We start from the raw sequence: 21,763 nt of genomic DNA on the forward strand, positions 1-21,763 counted from the left end.
AGTCATGAAACGAAAGGTTTTATCTGGTTTTGGCACAAGGAGACAAGGAGAGCTCCATTTACTGTTACTCGGCTCAATAATATCATTGTCAAACATATATTTAATTTCTTTTCTCATAGCTTCAAGTTTGAGTGGATTGAGCCGGTAAGGATGTTGCCTAATTGGAGAAGCATCTCCTATATCAACATCATGACAAACAGCAGTGGTTTTGTTTGGCACATCTGGAAAAAGATTTTTAAAAGAAAATACCAAAGTCTTTATTTCTTTTCTACGTTCAAAAGACAAATGTGCAAGTTTTGAGTCTAAATTTGACAAAATTTCTGAATTTTTCAATCTAACTGTCTCTTCCATAGTTTTAGAACTAAAAGGTGGTTCAATTACATCTGGTTTGTCATGATTGTTCTCAAATTTAACCATGCCTAAAGTGACAACTGGTTTACTCTCACATTCATTAGTACGCTCAAAATATGGCTTTAACATATTAATATGACACACTCTGTTTTGTTTACGCCGACCTGGAGTTTTTACAATATAATTCAAATCATTGATTTTACTCTCTATTGTATAAGGACCACAATATTTAGCCTGTAAAGGATGTCCAGGAACTGGCAAAAATACAAGTACCTTATCACCAGGCTCAAAAACTCTATCCCTGGCATCTTTATCATACCAAATTTTCATCTTGTTCTTTACATTTTTTAAGTTTTTCTGAGCAATTTGACAAGCAGTATACAATTTTTCTTTAAATTTAGATACATAGTCTAAAACATTCAAGTCAGTATGTTCAGTAAGCCACTTTTCCTTAATCAATTTTAACGGTCCCCTTACAGTATGGCCAAATACCAACTCAAAGGGACTAAATCCAAGGGATTCTTGGACTGCAAAAAGTAGAAAGTGAACTCCATCATCCCAGTCTCTGTCAAATTGAAGACAAAAAGTTCTAATCATGTTCTTCAATGTTTGATGAAAACGTTCTAAGGCACCTTGAGATTCTGGATGGTACGCACTTGATCTATACTGAGCAATCCCTAACTGGTACACGACTTGCTGAAATAAACCTGACATGAAATTTGATCCCTTGTCGGACTGTATAGACTTAGGAAGTCCTACTAACGTGAAAAATTTGATCAGAGCTTTGACGATAGTAGGTGTCTTGATATTTCTGAGCGGAATAGCCTCAGGAAAGCGAGTAGATGTACACATGATTGTCAATAAATACGCATTTCCAGTCTTGGTCTTTGGTAAAGGTCCAACGCAGTCAATTAGAACTCTGCTAAAAGGTTCGTCAAAAGCTGGAATAGGCAGAAGTGGTGCTGGTGGTATTTTCTGGTTAGGCTTACCAACAACCTGGCATATATGGCATGATTTGCAGTATTCTGCGACATCATTTCGAAGTCTGGGCCAGTAGAAATGCTGCAATATCTTAAGGCAAGTCTTTCTTATACCTAAGTGTCCAGCCAAGGGGGTGTCATGGGCAAGACCAATAATTTCTTGCTAATAAACTTTAGGCACCACCACTTGGTATACCACTCTCCATTCTTCCTCTAGGGTAGCATCAGGAGGCCTCCACTTTCTCATTAAATTGCCTTCCTGATGGTAATAGCATTCGGCCACTTTGTCTGCTTCCTCCTGTGGTTGAGCCCGCTGGTTTAGCTGAAGAACCTCAGGGTCTTTATGTTGTTCTTCGAATAAATTCTTTCGGTCTAATGAATGGCTGTTTACGTCTGGCCATGGCATAATAACATTCTTGTTACCACTAGGTGGTCTTATTATGGCCTTTTCTGAGCTACCAGGACCTTCAATGTCAGCTAGGAAAGTGTCAGAAAGGTCCGTGTAATCAAACTGGTCTTCTTGCAAATTCTCTTCTTGCTGTTTTCTAGCCATTGCCCTAGTAACAACACAAGCTGGATACAATTCAGCATCATCTTCAGGTGATTTAACATCCACCACTGGTTCACTGGTAACAATTGGTTCAGCAACCACTTTGTTCCTAGCTAGATCATTTCCTAGCAATAATGTAACACCCTCAACAGGGAGATTAGGACGAACACCCACAACAACTGGTCCAGTTATCAAATCTGACTTCAGATAAATACGATGGAGAGGAACATCTATACAACCTAACTCTACACCTTGTAACAAAACGGAGGCACCAACAGAAGTCTTCTCGGACAAAGGCAACACACCTTCTAACAATAAAGACTGAGAAGCTCCAGTGTCCCGTAAAATCTTAATAGGCTGAAGAGTGGTATCATCAACAATAGAAACAAACCCATCAGACATAAAGGGTTTATATTCCTCCATGTAATCACAAAAACTGGACTTAAAAGCCTGACTCGCAGGACATTCCAACGTACTGGTAATATAAGGTGTCGTACAAGCACTGGACTTCGGCTTATTATCTCGTTCATTCTTCTTCTGGAGTCTAAAACAATCAGCCATCAGGTGACCGTTTTTCTTACAATAAGCACAAATCAGTGACTTCTTCTCAAAAGTATCAAATTTTGGACTAAGCATATTATAACTGGACTGACTCTTATTATGTGCAACAGGCTTACTATCAGTACGCTCAGTACTTTGATTTTTGTAATTTCCACTGGAAGTATTAACATTTTGACCCTTGAAACTTCTTTTATGTGAAAGGGTATAATTATCTGAAATTACAGCTGCATCATGTATTGTCCCAACAGGTTTGTCGTCTAAATGTGTTTTTAAGTCTAAATGAACACATTGTTTGAACTCATCTAATAACATCAATTGTCTTAGGTTATCAAAATTGCTATCTGTTTTCTTTGAAGTAAGCCATTTATCAAATAGATCTTCTTTTTCCCGAGCAAATTCCACATAGGTTTGCGAATCAAACTTTTTATAAGATCTAAATTTCTGTCTATATGCTTCTGGTACTAGCTCATAAGCTTTTAAAACTTCCTGTTTTACCATGTCATAATCAGAACTTTTTTCTGATGGATGTGCGGAGTATATTTCAGCGGCCTTACCCTTTAAAACACTTTGTAGCATCGTAGTCCAATACGGCATTGGCCATTTCAAATTATTAGCAATTTTCTAAAACTGTGGAAAATATTTATCGACTGTTTTTTCACAAAATTTGGGAATCAAACGTATATTTTTGCTGCATCAAAATCTTCTGATTTCGACTGGACTTTAGTGTTGCTTTCTTCTTTTACCATTTCAGTTTTTATTTTCTCCATCTCTAGCCTTTCCCTCATTTCAAGTTCTGCCTGTTTTAATTTAAGTTCATCTTGTTTTTTCTCCATCTCCAACCTTTCCTTCATTTCCAGTTCTTTTAGTTTAAATTCATCTTCTTTTTCTTCTTTTTCCATTTCTAATCTTTCCTTCATTTCCAGTTCTGCTTGTTTTAATTTAAATTCATGTTCTAATTCAAGCTGTTTTAATTTAAAGGCATCAACATTTTCGACCTTAAGTTCAAGAGCCTCTTCACCTAAAATTTCTGCGTCAACTAATTTGTCTATAACCAAATTTTTTATAATTTGTTTTCTCATAAATACTTTAAAAACTAATTTCAGATGTTTAGCGAGCAACACTAATTCGTCTTTCTTTAAATTATCAAAACTCTCTAGGTCTGGCGTTTTCAAATTTTACCGGCATCAAATGCCATTTTGTAGAATTTTGTTGGCTAGTTATAATAAAATACTGAATAAATTTTGAATAAGATATTTTCGTTATCCCGGACGAGCCCCCAATTTCTGTTACGGCCGAAATCACCTTTAAATTGTAGCCAACAAAAGACACAAATCAATTATAAAAATTAACAAGATTTATTATACAAATGTTTACAAGAAGTATTACACAAATATTACTGTTAACTTAACTGTCAAAATATGAGTCAAATCTTTTATCTTTATCTGTATCCGGAAATCTTATCGGAATCCAATCTGAATATTACGTTCACTACAAAGGTCAAAATCCAGTATGATGTTGTTTGTAGAATTAAAGTGTCAATCCAAATGCGGTGAATACTAATGTCTATCGATGTCTAAGTCTAAGTCCAAGAGTGAGAGTTTAACTTTAGTGTCTGTATATATATATATAGTTGTCATGGAAGATTCTAGAACAGTCTATAATGGAACATCCAAGAAAGTTACAACAGAAGTTTCTAGTAAAATGTAGAAGTTTATATAGCGCATCTTTTATTAGGATCATTCTGGAAAGTTCCAATCATTCTGTAATTGTTCCAGTGATTTCTAAACTGCACAGTTCTAAGATTATTCTGTAAACAACTATCAGGCCACACAAAACAAATCAGGCCAACATAAATAAATACAATAATTACAATATCATGACAACAGGTTATTACATATGATGTGACTGTTTTTTCGAGCGGAAACTCAATTTTTATGCAATTTCTATCATCACACAATACGCACACACTTTCTGCACGTTGAAGATAAAGAATGTTTACATAGATATAGGAAGATGTGGTATAAGTTCCAATGAGACAACTCTACATTCAAATAACAATTTATAAAAGTAAACCATAATAGGTCAAGGTACGGCATTCAACACAGAGCCTTGGCTCACACCGAACAGCAAGCTATAAAGGGTAACACAAATTAGTAATGTAAAACCATTCAAACACATTACAGTCTATTATAATGTTGCATGTTATATAAATGTTTACGACAATTGTGACATCAAAACCACCATTAAAATCAACAAAAGGAGATGCAGAGTTTACGTTGAATATATGAGACAGCACCCACTCCCCCAACACCTATAAAGCATAGAGTATTCTTCAATAAGAATGTCTATAATATATCAAGGTCAAGCTTAAACTCGTCCAGAATATTGTATTTGGGAAAGCAAAATAAGCACAAACAGTCATTATTTTCTTCTTCTGTTGAATGTTTTAGGTTAAGACTATGCACATAGTTTTCTCGTTTGAATTGTTCTACATTTGTAATGTCAGAGCCTTTAATCGCTGACGATGCAGTGTGGATTTTGTTCATTGTGTCACTTGGTCTCTTGCAAAGAGTTGTCTCATTGGCAATCATACCACATCTTCTTTTTTATACCTCACTTCAATGTCAAGAGTCAAGATGATGGGCATTGACTAGCTATACAGCCCTTGCATGGGTGGCGTCTCTCTAATATCTCTCGCCTCTCTTTTATAGTTTCGAGATAAAAGACAAGCATACATTTTTTTTTAATCCTCATTTAGATGCAATAACTCCTATAATGAGTCGTCCGACAATTTAAGTTTAAATGTACATTATGTGGTTTTCAACATTCTACAACAAAAATACAAACAAATAAACAAATAAACCTGTGACATTTCTTCTTCTATTGGTATCAAGTTGCTTCAAATCAAACCAAAAATTACCCTCATTTTTTTTTTTTTTAGAAAATTTAGTTTTATATGAAATATATAGCGAAAAACCTAAAATGACGAATACTTATTGCCGCACTTTTTTTTTTTAGAAATTAGTAGCACTTGTATTTGATCCTAATGTTCTTCATTTCGGACACGTGGGTCATGTTGTTTGGTATAGGATGAATAATCTAAATTATACCAATTGGCCCGGTAAGTGCAGAGGCGAAGATCTTATAAAAGTGTACGGACGACGGTGGAAGACAGACGCGAATTCGAAGTTATGTGAATACCCTAATTTGCACTCGTCTTGTAATTGTTTAGTTCATATTGACGATATTTTTAAAATCAAATACTCTGATAGAAATTGGATTTAACTGATCATTCCTAGACTTACGTAATGTAATACCTTTCATCATTACAAATAGACTTGTATTGTTCACATTGATTTTAAAATTATCCAACATGTAATAATCGGAAATTGCTCTATTTTAGAACGTTATATATACAATTACCATGCGTTTAACCTTTTAACAAGGATATAATAGACATTTAACGAATGTTAATGTCGAAATAGACACAGTTAATCAATTATTTGATAATGACTATTTAAATGCAACATCGACCTCAAAGGATATTGTAAAGCGTTAGCTTTGAAATAAAGATATTCAATTTCAACATTGTATACGCTCATTTTAATAAGTAATGCTGAGACAATCAGAGCTTATCCTGATGAAACAAACAATATTGTATCACTTGTAAATTGTTATCAAAGGTACCAGGATTATAATTTAATACGCCAGACGCGCGTTTTGTCTATATAAGACTCATCAGTGACGCTCAGATCAAAAACATTATAAAGCCAAACAAGTAAAAGTTGAAGAGCATTGAGAACCCACAAAACCAAAACGTTATACCAAATACGGCTAAGGTAATCTATTCCTGGGATAAGAAAATTTTCAGTTTTTCGAAAAGTTTAAAGTTTTGTTACAGGAAATTTATAAAAATAACCATATAATTGATATTTATACTTAGTAAAATACTTGCGACACAAATATGCTCGGTAAAAAGAAATAAAACTACGAAGAAATTAATTATAATTATCGTAATTACCAAAGATAAGAGAGATAATGATCAAATTCAAGTATAAATTTATATCTGTTACATGTACCCAGAGGACAGTTATTGTGTTTTGTAAATAAATGACATTAAGAAACAGGGCAGGTTCAAATATGAACATTAGACACTATGGACAAGAGTTTAAGCTTTTCATCTCGCTTAAAGACCCGGGAATAGTACATGTAGAGAATTCGGACTGAAAAAGATAATTCTATCTGATACTTATACTAGTCATTTCTAATTGATAAAAGTAGATAAAAGTACAAGATTTGGCAATAATCAAATTACCCCCCAAAATTAAGAAAGAACGTACTAGGGGAAATAACATAATACTTACTTTTAAATAATCGATTTTGCCATGACGACTGTAGAATGTTTGTGGTGATATGTGTTTGTGGGCTGAGTACAACCGGTTGTTTCTATGACAACGAATGTGCTAAGTGAAGGAAGTCATTGTAAAGGAAAATAACAGTTTTAAGAAGCAAACCAACTTTTATATTTATAAAACACGAGAAGAGGATGAAGTTTTGTGCTTTATTCAAGTAAAACATCATAATAGTATGGTAACTTAGATTTGAGGAGTTTATAATTGTTGAATAGAGATATCGTTTAGGTGTAATTGCTTTTTGTCATATGTTTAGTAGTAAATACAGTAGTTTTGCATATTTGATAAATAGCCTGCTGTTTAATCCATATCGCGCAACTTTGATGCGCACCCTTCATCGCATACCCTTTGTTTTTTTTTTTACATAAAGTCAGTTTTTATTTATGTAAAATGTAAAATTTTCCTCAAAATAGTTCCAATAGAACGGTCATCCGGGCGTGACGCATTTAATGAATGACGTCATTGTTTGGTATGTGACGTCACGAACGTCATGTTTTCATATTTTTTGGCACACTTAATGATGTATTTTTTTTATTATCAAAAAAATATTTAGATTCACTTATCGGAGCAGGAGTTTTTGCATTCAAATGAAAACCGAACAAACTATGGTGAGATCGGAGCTAACTATCTGCGTCATTGAAGAAAATGTAAATGAATAGAGCTAGACGTAGTATTTTCAAGAACATCCTTCTTTCATAGTGTAAAGAATATTATTCTGCCATTGTCAGACTATCACCAAACAGATAAATAAAATATATACCGGGATGATGTCAAATTGTTAGAACCTTATTAGCTGGAACAATAATATCATATTAGATAGAACCTTCTTGACAAAATGCTTGTTTTTAAACTTTAAAATTGTTGGTGCTTTAATAAGACTATGAATTTGTACTAAAGGTATACAAAACCAAGCGATTTTCATCTATCAGGATAGTATCATCGTCTTATTCTAATCTCCCAGTGTTGATGCGTAAGTTCACGTTATCATCTATCAGTGAAATACTATTACTAGAAGGTCAGATGTACCGTATATTGCACATTTGATTAAATAATGCATAGCTATTATCATTGTCCAGCTTAATTATATTGTTGAATCTCTTGTGCTTATGCTTTATCTTTAACTAGATGTACGCATGTTATTAGCTTGTTTTACAATCAGGTATTGCCACACATGTACAGATTTATTATCCATATTCTCCTGACATGTTTAAAATTCCAATAACGATAAATGATCAGCACATTAACCTAATGAAACATTTAATTTACAAATAGGCAAAATGCTTCGAGACAACCTCATATTTTGTTATATTAATGGCATAACAATAATTTTAGATAATTACTTTGGGGATACCATTAGCTTAACTCCGTAAACATAAACAAGAATGTCGTTTCGGAAAGTAAATAGATTTTCTTAATTAATAACAGATGCATTACCAAAATCATGTTAATATTTTTTAAATTGACAAAAAATGCATTACCAAAATGATTACATGTACGTACTGGTTTAATTTATCATCTTAATTACGTATTATAGTGTTCTTGTATTTGCCTTTTTAAATTATTGACCTTTACTGTTCAGTCAATTTTTTGTAATATACTTCTGACATAGCTGGGTACTTATGCATCTGCCAATGTTTCATTGTGTTGTGGTCATTTTATGTATAATATTCTTGTTTTTTTTTGCATATGTTCTTTGTCCCTATGCCATTCTGGTTTTTTTTTATCTTGACATATTTGTTTTTTTTAAAAGATAGGGTACAGCAGTCAACATTGTGTTTGAATTTCAATCACTAGCTATATTCAAATAATAACGAAAACAAAATTTCAACAAAGAAAACAAATAAAGTACGAAAGTGAAGAGCATTGAGGACCAAACATTCCTAAAGGTTTTGGGATCAGATATACAAAATACAGGTACAGTGATCTATAATAATTCCTTAGGTAGGAAAGCCTAAATATTTCAAAGTTTATAATAATTCATGTCAACACAGAAGTGCTGATTACTTGGATGGTGATACACACGGAACAAAAACTGTACCAGCAGTGGCAATGACCCAGTGGTTGTAAAGAAACACATCATCGATACCATGCATGTATTTACGCCGGAAACGCGTGTCGGCTTCATTAGACTCATCAGTGACGTTCGAAAAAACACGTTATAAAACCCCTAAACAGTCGAAGTACGAAGTACCAAGTTGGGAATATGACAGAAACATAATTTTAAATTGTTGGATGTTTTTTAGCTTCAAAATTTTGCCATTTGAAAAGGGACTTCACAATTTACATTTTCCTTGACGTTTGGTGTTTTTGTTATTTTCCTTTTATATGTTAAATTCACAGCAGAAACTTTTTTTTATGAAGAATTTATATATCTATGATAAACTTAATATTTGACCGGATATTGGATTTTGAATTTCCAATCTATATTCATTGATGATTCTTCGCTTTCTTATGATAGTTATGTAATCTCAATAGTATCAGTGTATGTTTACTGATTACCAATATGCCAGTTGTATCTGGATAAAATCTGTTTACTTAATACAACTGGGAATTCGTGTCGATTTAGATTGAGCAATTGAACGAAGGCCCCAGTGAGATTTTCTCATCACATGGCGTCCATCGTCGTCTTTCGTCCGTCGTCGCTAACTCTTACAAATATCTTCTCCTCTGAAACTACTTTGCCGAATTCAACCAAACTTAGCCACAATTAGCATTAGGGTATCTAGTTTAAAAAAATGTCCGATGACCCGGCCAACCGATTAAGATAGCCGCCATGGAAAAAAATAGAACATATGGGTAAAATGTAAGACCAAAATCCTTGCTTTTTTTACCTAGATTTTTTTATTTATTAATTTGACAGCATTACACCAAACTACATTATGACCTGGGATTCAGTAAGATAAATATATTACTAAGATAGCTACATAGTTCGATTAAAATCCAAATTGATTTGAAAAAGTTATATAAAAAATTAAAGTGTACTATCTGAATTTTGTCCGAAATTGCAAAGCCTTGCTTTTTTTACTAAGATTAATTTAACTCTTAACTTTGACAGCAGCTATACACCAAACTTCATAATGATATGGGATTCAGTAAGATCGATATATAACTAAGACATCTGCATAAATTGATGAAAATCCAAGTTGATATGAAAAAGTTATAAAAAACAACTAAAGATGTCTATCTGAATTTAATCTTCTTTTTTTTTACCTATTAATCAAATTCTTTTAATTTACAGCAATGAATCAAACTACCAAATAAACTGGAATTTTGTAAGATCTATATTCTGTGTAGTTAAATGGGATGATTTACACCAGTAAAGACTAAATTTGAAGGTCCAGACTAGTTGAGACAGCACGAGACTGGTGGAGACGGAGTCGAGACTGGTTGAGACTGAGTCGGGACTAGTCGAGACAGGTCGAGACATGTCAAGCCTTGGTCGTGACTTATTCCGACTACACAAAGATCATTAAGTACTGAATCACACTACTTAAGTAAAGTCGTGTCTTAGTCGAGTACAATTAAGTACTGTCGAGACCAAAATGGTCAGTTGGCCCCTTAATGAGATGTTGCCCTTTATAGTCGTTTTAAACAACTTTTCGTATTTTTTGGTAATCTTTTTCAAAAACTCCTCTGAAACTACTGAGACAAATTTTACCAAAGTTTTCCAAAATCATCATTAGGGTATTTTGTGTTAAAAAATTCAGTTTTTGGCTCACGTCTCTAACACCAAAGTATTTAGAGCAAATCTCGCGAGAATAAAATTGTTCATTAGGTCCAGGTCTATCTGCCCTGAAATTTGCAGACCATTCTGGCAACTCGTTGTTGGGTTGCTGCCCCTGAATTGGTAATTTAAAGAAAATGCAGTTTTTTGTTATTATCTTCAATATTATTATAGAGAAAGATAAACTGCAATAACGTACAGCAAAGTAAGGACTGAAAATAAGTCAACATGACCAAAATGTTCAATTGACCCCTTAAGAAGTTATTGTCCTTTATGGTAAATTTTTGACAATTTTCATAATTTTTTATCAAATATCTTCCACTGTAACTACTGGGCCAAGCTCATTATAAGCAGCCAGAATGTTCAGTTAAAAAAGATCTATAAACACATCACTATCATCACAACACAAGTAATGAATTCATCTGTGTCCTTTGTTTGATATGCACATAAATCAAGGTAAGTGACATAGGCTCTTTGGAGCCTCTATTTTCAATTTGCCTTTGTTACATTCCATATTGAGCATATCCTTGTTTACAGATTATCTAAATAAAACACAATCAGAGAAAAGGGTTCCAGTACCAAATCTAATGCAAGAGGATATGTTTCCGACCTCGATAGTTAAATTATAATAAATATCTAAAACCTTTACCTTTACCTCGTGATAATTTTTTAATAGAAAAGTTTAACTGTCTCGAATAGAGAAATATCGTATTATATGTGTTGATGCAGTGATATAGTCCATACTCCTCTAGCAGTTATATTTGTTGCATGTAACAATGGATTTCCTTTTTTTTTTTGTAACTCCTTTTTTTTCATTCGAACCAGATTTATTTTCTGTTGAGACGCCATGAAAATATAAAGTTATGAATTGAAATGGGGAATCTAAAAAAGATACAACATCACGATTAAAAAGTCCACCAATGGGTCTCCAATACTTTGAGAAAATCCCGCATTAGAGACGTGCTTTAGGGGGCCCTCTTCACAAAAATGTACACTCGATCAGTTATAATGGACGTCTTACATGTACTAAACTTCGAAATATATAAATGGATTAAAATTGAAAAAAAACTTACAATTGTCAGAAGCTCCTGACTTGGTAGAGGTGCAAAAATGCAACGACATTGTCTGATGAAGACACAACATATCATTGCAAAGGGAAATATAAAGTTTGTCTTTTTCTCGTCCGTTGATGATGAGAGAGACAGGGTCAGCTACATAATCTACTGCAATACGATAGAAATCAACTCTCAACTGCTAAGTTTTAAATGATGATATGTAGCAAGCCCTGTATTTAATAAAATAGGAAAATTTAACTGCTTAGTGGAAACATATCGTACTATACTCGATAAAGCGTTCTGTTCATTGCCTTCCTACGCGTTATTCTATTTAGAAACAGCAGTGTTTTTCAAAAGAAAACTACATGATATATAAAGATAGAAACTGGATAAAAAAGTTACATTTTTTATCCATTAGAAACTATTGTAATTTAATTTGTATACAATAATCATTACAGTTGTATCCGATCAATAATCGTTTTTTTTTTAACTTATCTCTTCGATAATCTCGAACTTCGTGACACTCTGTAGAAATCATTACATGTTATTAGATAATATCTGACTTATTTAGACAGAAACTCATAATTTAGATATGTGATGAAATAAATGTCATGACAATAATCATGAGATTAAGATGTTTTATAATACCATATTTTTTATAGTTGAAAGTTTTCATGAATGTTAGAAGCAATTCTATAAAAACCTTAAGTTGTCTTGCATTGTACCACACTACAGGGGGAATGATATGTGATTATCATTTCAGCTTCAAATTGAGTTTTAGATTAGTACCGTCTAGAATACCTGATCTAAAAGTGAATCCCCTGCAAATATAGGTAGAGTGATCAAATAGACCAGATAAAACTGGTCTAGTCGCTTTTATTAAAGGACATGTAGATTAAAATTTGATAATTTTATATAAAAAAAGGCTTTTTGTGCTGTATATTGATCGAATTATGAAAATATATATTCATCAGTGATTTCTTCAGTAATTGGAATAGATAATCTTTATATTGTATCAAGTTGATTTTTAAAAAATAGAGGGGTCCATGTACTCGTTTTCAAGCTAATGATAAAAATCACTCGACAAAATTTTACGTTTACAACGTCATAATCTCCCCTGTAACTGTATCGTATGTACTTAAAACTTTCATAACTTTAATCATTCTATTATAGAATATTTCACTTTCCATTGTACTTTCGGTATGCATCTTTTTTATATGAACAAAACTTTCCATAACACACTCTCTATTAGACCAGAGGAGAACACTATAACAAGTTCAGTTTTTGCATTACTGGGTGTATTGTAGATGCCATTTTTAAACCAGTGACTCAATAATCCATTTGTGAAAACGTCAACAAGTCTACCTTGGGTTAAATTAAAGGGATACATAAGGCTTAAAGTTAATCGGATAATTAGATGTTTTTACGGAAGAGACACAAAATGGCATCTTTTACAAATTAAATATCAGAAATTCCTTAAGCATTTGTTTTCATTAAACAAAAATTAGAACGAAATTCAGAGTCCTCTTTGAAGACAGATTAAACGTTTACGAGCTATTTGTAAAAACAAATGTATACTATCCTACGAAAAACTTCAACGAAACATATTAAGAAAACTTTAACTTATGGGAGAATGAACAACTGTGTCCTAATATTTGCATTTATTTATTATTTTAATTTTAAAAAACTAGAATAGATAGAGATCAATAAAGGTAAGAAAGCAGCACGTTGTCATTTTATTTGAGTTTGTGTCATTTGTATCTTCCGCCTTTCGTTTACTTGTCTATGCAATGACAGTAGTTCTCCTATTGTAAACTATTGACAAAAATATAAGTTTTGTATATAATTCCTCCCAAATGTAAATACATAGTAGAATTATTAAAATATTAATTGTTTACTCTGTATTTTAAAGTGTCTAAGTTATATAAAATTGCAAGGTCATATTAAATGTAATTAAATCCCGGATAGACATCACGTTTACACCATATCATCGATATCAAATTGTCAGGTTTAATGAATTATTAATGTTAATTAGATTTTCGAATTATCTTTCATTAAAACTAGAAATATAATAAACATACGGAACAATAGAGTACATTTGTTCTCAAGATTGATAAATGATTGCAACGTTTACGTATTAAATGGCAAAGGACAATTAGTTAGTATGACATAGTATATAATTTAGGATCTTAAACTAGTTATTGAACTGGTATTTAAGTAAAAATGTATATTTATGAAACTTACGGAACCATATACAATTCCAAAATATTTTAATAGATGTCTGTTAACTGTTATTTATTTTTTCTACCTTACAGCCAGCATCGACTTATTAATATTTTGACGACAAAACAAAGATCATATGTCTCCATGACAAACAAGACACAACGAAAGACTACAACAAATGGAAGTTTTTAACGACCTTGACTGGCTATACAGCCCTTGCACGGTCGGCCCTGGCTTGCGCCTTTTTGGGTATTAAATAATTTAACGAAAGACTATAGACCAGATAAAGGTATTTATTACAAATGGTGTAGCATTTTAATGTTTTCATTGAATATGACGATCACGTGTTTCAAAGGTTATTTTACGTTTCTGCCGCCTTGTTTCTATTTTTACGTATATTGATGCTATGCTTCTATTTGTACGTATATTGGTGGTCAATATGAAAATGTTACTTTTAGATTGATGACGCCATGACGTCACACATAACAACCACAGAGACCGCGCCCCATCATAAAAGAAAATTTGCAGGTTTATCAGGAGATTTCAAGAATTTTATGTTAAGTGCAGACGATAAAAATACAAGAATCAATGCGAATGCAACAAGCTATGAAGTTTTTTTTAAAACAAATGATATTTTCAATAACATGTTAAAACTATTGCAAACTAATACACCGAAAGAATATTGAAGGTCCTTTCCCTAATACATTCTTTACATAATTATGTAATATAAAAAATAAGGATTTCCACTCAGTCATTACGTTATATATGAACCTGGTAAACTTCGCCCTCGGTCAATATAATCTTAACAGGTCCATATATAACGTATTGACCTCGTCAAAAGTCCATAATTGATAAATATTGTACAATATGGACAGTAAATTCAATGCAGGAAACATTCAGTTGATATGATAATGTGGTTAACGGATGAATGTTTCACCATCGCAAACGGTTTATCTCTATCAAACAAAGGTGGACAGCTAAACTCGTCACAATCGGAGAAAATGTATCCCTGTTAAACAAAGGTGGACAGCTGAATACGTCACCATCGCGGAAAGTTTAACTCTGTCGAAAAAATGTGGATAACTAAATTCGTCACCAACGCAGAAAAACATCTATGTGAAACAAAGGTACCACTACGAACAGTTTATATCTGGCAAACAAAGGTGGACACCTGAACCGTCACCATCGCGAAAATTGTATCTCTGTTGAACAACAATGGACAGCTGAATTCGTCCCTATCGCGGAAAGTTTACCTCTCTCAAACATCGGTGGACAGCTGATTTCGTCATCATCGTGGAAAGTGTATCTCTGTCGAACAAAGGAAGGCACCTGAAACGTTACCAACGTCAAAATTTTATCCCTGTCGAAAACAACGGGGGACAGCTAACTTCATCACCATCGCGGAAAGTTTATCTCTGTTAAAGAAAGGTGGACAGCTAAATTCGTCACCATCGCAGACAGTTCATCTCTGTCGAACAAAGGTCACGACTGGATTCGTCCCTATCGCGAAAAGTTTATTTCTGTCAAACAAACATTTAAGGTAGACACCTGAGTCGTCATAATCGCGGAAATAGTATCTCCGTCGAACAAAGATAGACAGCTGAATTCGTAACTAATGCCAAAATATTATCTCTGTCGAACAAAGGTGAAAGCTTAATTCGTCACCATCGCAGGAAGTTTATCTCTGTCGAAAAAATCTGGATAACTAAATTCGTCACCAACGAAGACATTTTATCTCTGTCGAACAAAGATAGACACTTAATTCATCACCATCGCGGAAAGTTTATTTCTGTTAAACAAAGGTGGACAGCTACATTCGTCACCATTGCAGACAGTTTATCTCTGATAAACAAATGTTGACAGGTGAATTCGTCATCATCGTGTTCCCCTGTTGAACAAAGACAGACACCTAATTTCTCACCATCGCGGAAAGTTTATGTCTGTTAAGCAAAGATGGACAGCTAAAGTTGTCACCATCGCGGAAAGTTTATCTCCGTCGAACAAAGATAGCAGACAGCTGAATTCGTCACCAGTGCCAAAATTTTATCTCTGTCGAACAACGGCAGACAGCTAACTTCGTCAACCTCACGGAAAGTTTATCTCTGTAAAGCAAAGGTGGACAGCTTAAGTTATCACCATCGCAGAAGGTTCCTCTCTGTTAAACAAAGGTTGACAGCTAAATTCATCACCATCGCAGAAGGTTTATATTTGTTAAACATAGGTTGAAAGCTGAATTCGTCCCCATCGCAGAAAGTTTATTTTGTCAAAAAATGTGGACAACTAAATTCGTCACCAACGCAGAAAATGTATCCCTATTAAACAAAGGTTTGATACCTGAACCGTCACCATGGCGGAAAGTGTATCTCCGTCGAACAAAGATAGACGGCTGAATTCGTCACCAATGCCAAAATTATATCTCTGTCGAACAACGGTGGACAGCTGGATTCGTCCCTATCGCGGAAAGTTTAATTCTGTACAGCAAAGGTGGACAGCTAAAGTTGTGGACAGCTAAAGTTGTCACCATCATGGAAGGTTTATCTCTGTTAAACAAAAGTTGACAGCTAAATTCATCGCCATTACCTCTGCCGAACAAAGAATACTCTCAAGATATATATCTAACTGTTGTCACCATCGAGGAAAGATTTTCTCGGTCGAATCAAATATACTGTGAAGATACATATTAAACCGCATTGTTGTAAACTTAGGTAAAATAACGGTTATTTCAATAATTGTAATAAGATTGTACTTACAAGACATCATTATAGCTGTATTTTTTGGCGTGTAGATTTGAGCAAAATAAAACGGATAACACACCATTATAAGGCGATTAATACTTATGTTACACAAAGACAGTACACTAAGTACCAACGTTACCATGTTGAAATAGGCAGATATAATACATGTTCTTTTCGAAAATATCCATTCTCCAGAAAGTATTGTTAATATAGTGATTGGCATATTTAATGTGGTAACCAACAAATCTCCGGTAGTTAGTCCAAGTAAAAACACATACGTAATTCTTCGCAATTCAGAAGACTTTAATATAATGATCCAAATGCACACATTGCCAATGAAGGCACAAATACAAACAGTTGTAAGAAACGTCGCACCTAAATACATTAACATTATAAGTTCTAAAGTTTTAGATGAAGAAATATACTTTCAACCTCACATAGAAACAATTATTCTGACCCTAATGAATCAAGTTATTTAGTTTGACTCAAATTTATTGCCTTTCCCACACTTGTTACTACTTTGTTTTGTTTAAAATATTGAATTTTAGTAATATTCAGACAAGTTATATTTGATTGTGTTTAAAATCTGTTTAACTTATGTAAAACTGATAAGTACTCTGATTTTCTGTTAACTTCCTAAACTTTAAATACAGCTAATATTTACCCAGACAGATTTGTATTATGCTGTATTAGCATTTATACAATTGTACCGCAAACATGCATATCCAAAACAAGATTTTATTTATTTTGAGAATGATCATGATGATATCATTCACAATGATGTTTTATGTATTGTGTGTTAGATTCAATTTACTATATTAGTGGAAGATGGGACGGGTTGGGTTGGGGATGGGGTTTCTGAAAATTGACTTGTATGCCTTTTCGTCTTTTTTTATTTGGCCGTAAAATCGGTCAATCTGTCTAAATATATAATTTGTATAGCTGTCTTGATATATTTTTTGTTTATCTTTTTAGTTGTTCTATTTTTTCTTGCGTCCTCAATTTTAACTTTATTGATATTGCTCTATTATTATTGCTGTTCATAATTATGTAAAAAGTATAAATATAGTGTAGTGTTTTTTTTTTTGGTGTAACTCCATAAATTGTGAAGTATAACCCATTTGAAATATTATTGCCTCTATATTATCCCCTTAAAAGATAAGGGAACATCCATACTTATATATAGATGAATAGAGGCTATATTATTGTTGTTTAAAACTAGAACATTTATAGATAATCATAATGTGATGAGAAATAAGAGACATGTTAAGTAGATAGATATCTAGGGCATATCAGCTATAATAAACACAACCTGGTCGAAACCTCACAATAGCTAAAGACAACAGTAGTATACCTCTGTTCAAAAGTCATAAACCGATTCAGCAAAACCAAATCCGGGTCAAAGACCACAACCCAGGTATACACATCAACTATAAGAGGAAAACAACGGAACAACAGAAACACTGAACTACTGCTAAAACAAACACCAACATATATAGAAACGGACTATTTAATAGCAACTTCCATATTCCTGACTTGATACATGAAATTTTACGAAACACTGTTGTGTTGAACATGGCTTGCCAGGAATCATTCTTTCATGGCAATGTTAAAAAAAACACTACCAGGACAACAATACGAGACATGAACACAGTACAGATACATTCCTCGCTTTCAGATGAATTATATGTCTTTCATTCGTACCACATGGGCTAGTAATGTGGATGCCACTTTGTACATGAAGGAATCTTTAATGTCATGATGCAATGGCTTGCATATAAATCAACATATGATATGATATAACAAATCCTTTAAATGCAAATTAGTACTATTTGAAACAACTTTTCGTTTGCAATTCTATTTAGACAAACACTATTTATAACATGATTACTTTCTTCAAGACGACAATATGTTCAGTAATATTTGATAATTGATTTTATTATACTTTATGCATTTCATATTATCCATTCTTTTCATTTGACACGCGGCTTCTATAAATTTTCCACTAAGTTAAACCTTTTATAAACCCGACCGACCTATAGCTACATGTGATAATATTACCAACGAGTGCTCATACCTAAAAATCGCCCGGCCCTAAGTTTGCCGATCGGGGACAGTTTAAAACATCCGTTTTGGTCGGAATTTACCGATTCTAACTCCTGATTAGTTCAGTCAATTTGCTTTTGTTACACAAATGTATATGTAAACTATCTTAATGTATGACTATTTTTTTTTTTTGATTTTGTAACAAAGTGCACATTTGAATCACAAGTTTTAATACTTTGTCTTGGGTCATTATTTTCCTCTTGTGCGTTAATCTACCTTTACACCATCATCAAATGATGGTATGTTTAAATTTTACATCACTTTTTCTCTTAAAATAGACGACACGTGCCATTTTAGAGAGGAACCAATGCCGGATGAATTGCTCACATGTTTATTTGTAGTTTGCAAAGAATTATTATTTACATTTTGTTAATATTAAAGAATGTTAAATGATTGTGTAGTATTTTTTAAACGTATATTCTGTATACAGATGTTGAATAAAATGTTCACATTGAATTAAATTTTGGCATTTGGAATAGAGAAATTTGTCATTTTCGTGAACCAATTACACATTCAGCATTAACAATAGGCAATTCGTTTATTGAAGGATTTCAAAATATTGTAATCTTATTTTCTATATTCAGTTGGAAACTATATAGTTTTATATACTTCTGAAATAAATACGTATGACGTGTTTAATATTGACGTATGCTTAAAACAATGATATAAATATAAGCATTTATAATGTATAGCTTAAGTAGAAGTGATTCATTTCAATTTCACATTTTTTATATATTGAACGTTCATTGATAAGCCACATAAGGTACAAATTTTTACGAAATCCTGACATTTCGTGAGGTCATTCTTGATTGAATATTAGCTTGTGTCCTTTTTCATAACATTTCACGACAAAATATTGATAAACTGCAAGTCCTTTGATACGTCACATAGCGTACAAGTTGTTACGAAAACTTTATATTTCATGATTTTCTTTTTTGATTGAACATTAGCTTGGCTGTTTTGCAATTCTCAAATTTCGCGAAAGATGACATTTCATGACTTCATTCCTATATGAATATATTATGACGTGTTCTTATTCATGACAAAATATTTAATTACAAAATGTTCAAATACTCTAAGTACTCTTTTTATTCACATAGAGTACATGTTGTTCCGAAAACATAATAGTTCGATCACGACTTACTTTTTGATTGACCATAATTAGCTTGAATCTTTCACATTTCTCAAATTTCGCGAAACATGACATTTCATGATTTCATTCTCTATTAAATATATTAATTTTGTGTCCTTTTACACAACATTTCATGACAAAATATTTGGTTACAAAATTTTGATATACTGCAAGTTCTCTAATTTTCACGTATATTACATGTTGTTACAAAAACATTACATTTCATGCCTTTCTTTATGATTAAACATAAGTTTGAATATTTCACATTTCTTAACAAAACCAACTATTTTAGTTTCAGATACATGCATTTGTATGAGTTCTTTTTGGCTATGAACTATCTGCCATTTTCACGTATATTACATGTTGTTACAAAAACATTACATTTCATGCCTTTCTTTATGATTAAACATAAGCTTGAATATTTCACATTTCTTAACAAAACCAACTATTTTAGTTTCAGATACATGCATTTGTATGAGTTCTTTTTGGCTATGAACTATCTGCCAGTAACTGCGAGTACTTTCATGTTTATACTTAATGCATATTTTGTTGTTCAGCATGACAAGATGCCTTGTCACATCAAGTCTGTGTATTTTTTAAATGTTTTTCTGCTTTGTATCAATCTGAGGAGATAAGTTTTTTTCAACTAATTTTCATTGTCATCGTATATCAGAGGTTTGAGCGATCACAAACATGATTAACCCCACTACATTATGTATGTGCCTGTCCCAAGCCAGGAGCAGGGCTGTAACTAGCCTCTTTGAATAGTGAAAATTTTGGACAGGGTTCCGGGGGCCAGCTCTGAGAAAAATAACACAAAATCGTGCATTCAGAGCGTTTCCCGGATTCTTTCTTACATTCAAACATAAATAATTTTTAGCTTGTTTTTTTTTCGACAATATTCTGGTTTCAAAACAAAAAAATAGGTTCATTGTTATTTAAGACAGTTAGGTTTTAGGGACAACATAAAAAGATCGATGTGTAGGATAAAGTAAAAATTTTAATTCTTATAATCATTAATACCGGATTTGTCTGTCTGTTCTTGTCTTGTATTGTGCACTTTGGTGATTTTTTTTATGACTAGATTTAGATATAGTGACAGTGACGGTGCAGTATTATACATTAAGTAGTGTAGTACTGCCTAAGTCTACACTATGGACCATCTTTACCTTTTTTTACGGTATTAATGATTCTTTTATTGTTGAAGTCCCCCAGCAACTATCAAGATTGAGAACAGGAATAAAAACTTTGACAATTGATCATTTGTATTTTTTCTATGCATTGACTTTGTGTCCGATTAGCCTGTCCCCTGCACGTTTACTCCTAAGTCCTGTATTTTCTGTTTAAGGGTCTGAACACGAATCAATGCAAGTTTAACCCTTCAATGTAACAGGTCATTTGGCAAAACACTGTTGTATTTTTTTTAAATTATTTGATACGTGGCCTTACTCAAAAGTTTAATTTAAACCATGTCAGCTATCTAGTTTTATCTACAAAAGAGCCAGTTTTGTAATCTTTCATATCAAGTTCAATTCTTCATTTATGTTTATAAAAATATATAAATAGCCATAGTCAATTCACGTTTCAATGATTTTTGCTTATTTTAATTAAGCATTACATGGCAATTTTCTTAAGAATGGTTAACGTAATTCTCTTTTTCTACAGATTTTGTCCTGTTTGTTTTATCATTTTTTAAAGGATAAGTCTATTTATTTTCTGTTATTTGGTCTCTTGTGAAGAATTGTCTAATTGACAATCACACCAGATCTTCTTTTATATATTAGCGAACAAAATTGAAAATAATTACATGATCTGATTTTATAATCATTTATACTTTTAAAAGTGAAACACTGATAATAAAATAAAACGTTTACAAATATCTATTAAGTCGACAAAAATATTTATTTCTGACAAAATATATTCAATCAAGTATG

General features: G+C 32.6%; 1 protein-coding gene across 1 annotated transcript in view; it reads right to left on the reverse strand.

Moving 5' to 3' along the window:
• LOC143056998 (alpha-1B adrenergic receptor-like) overlaps nucleotides 1-21,763 on the reverse strand; it is a 29,974-nt gene that overhangs the window by 6,848 nt on the left and 1,363 nt on the right. The window lies entirely within an intron of this gene.

The sequence above is a fragment of the Mytilus galloprovincialis genome, chromosome 13 (genome assembly GCF_965363235.1).
Source record: "Mytilus galloprovincialis chromosome 13, xbMytGall1.hap1.1, whole genome shotgun sequence".
NCBI lineage: Eukaryota > Metazoa > Mollusca > Bivalvia > Mytilida > Mytilidae > Mytilus > Mytilus galloprovincialis.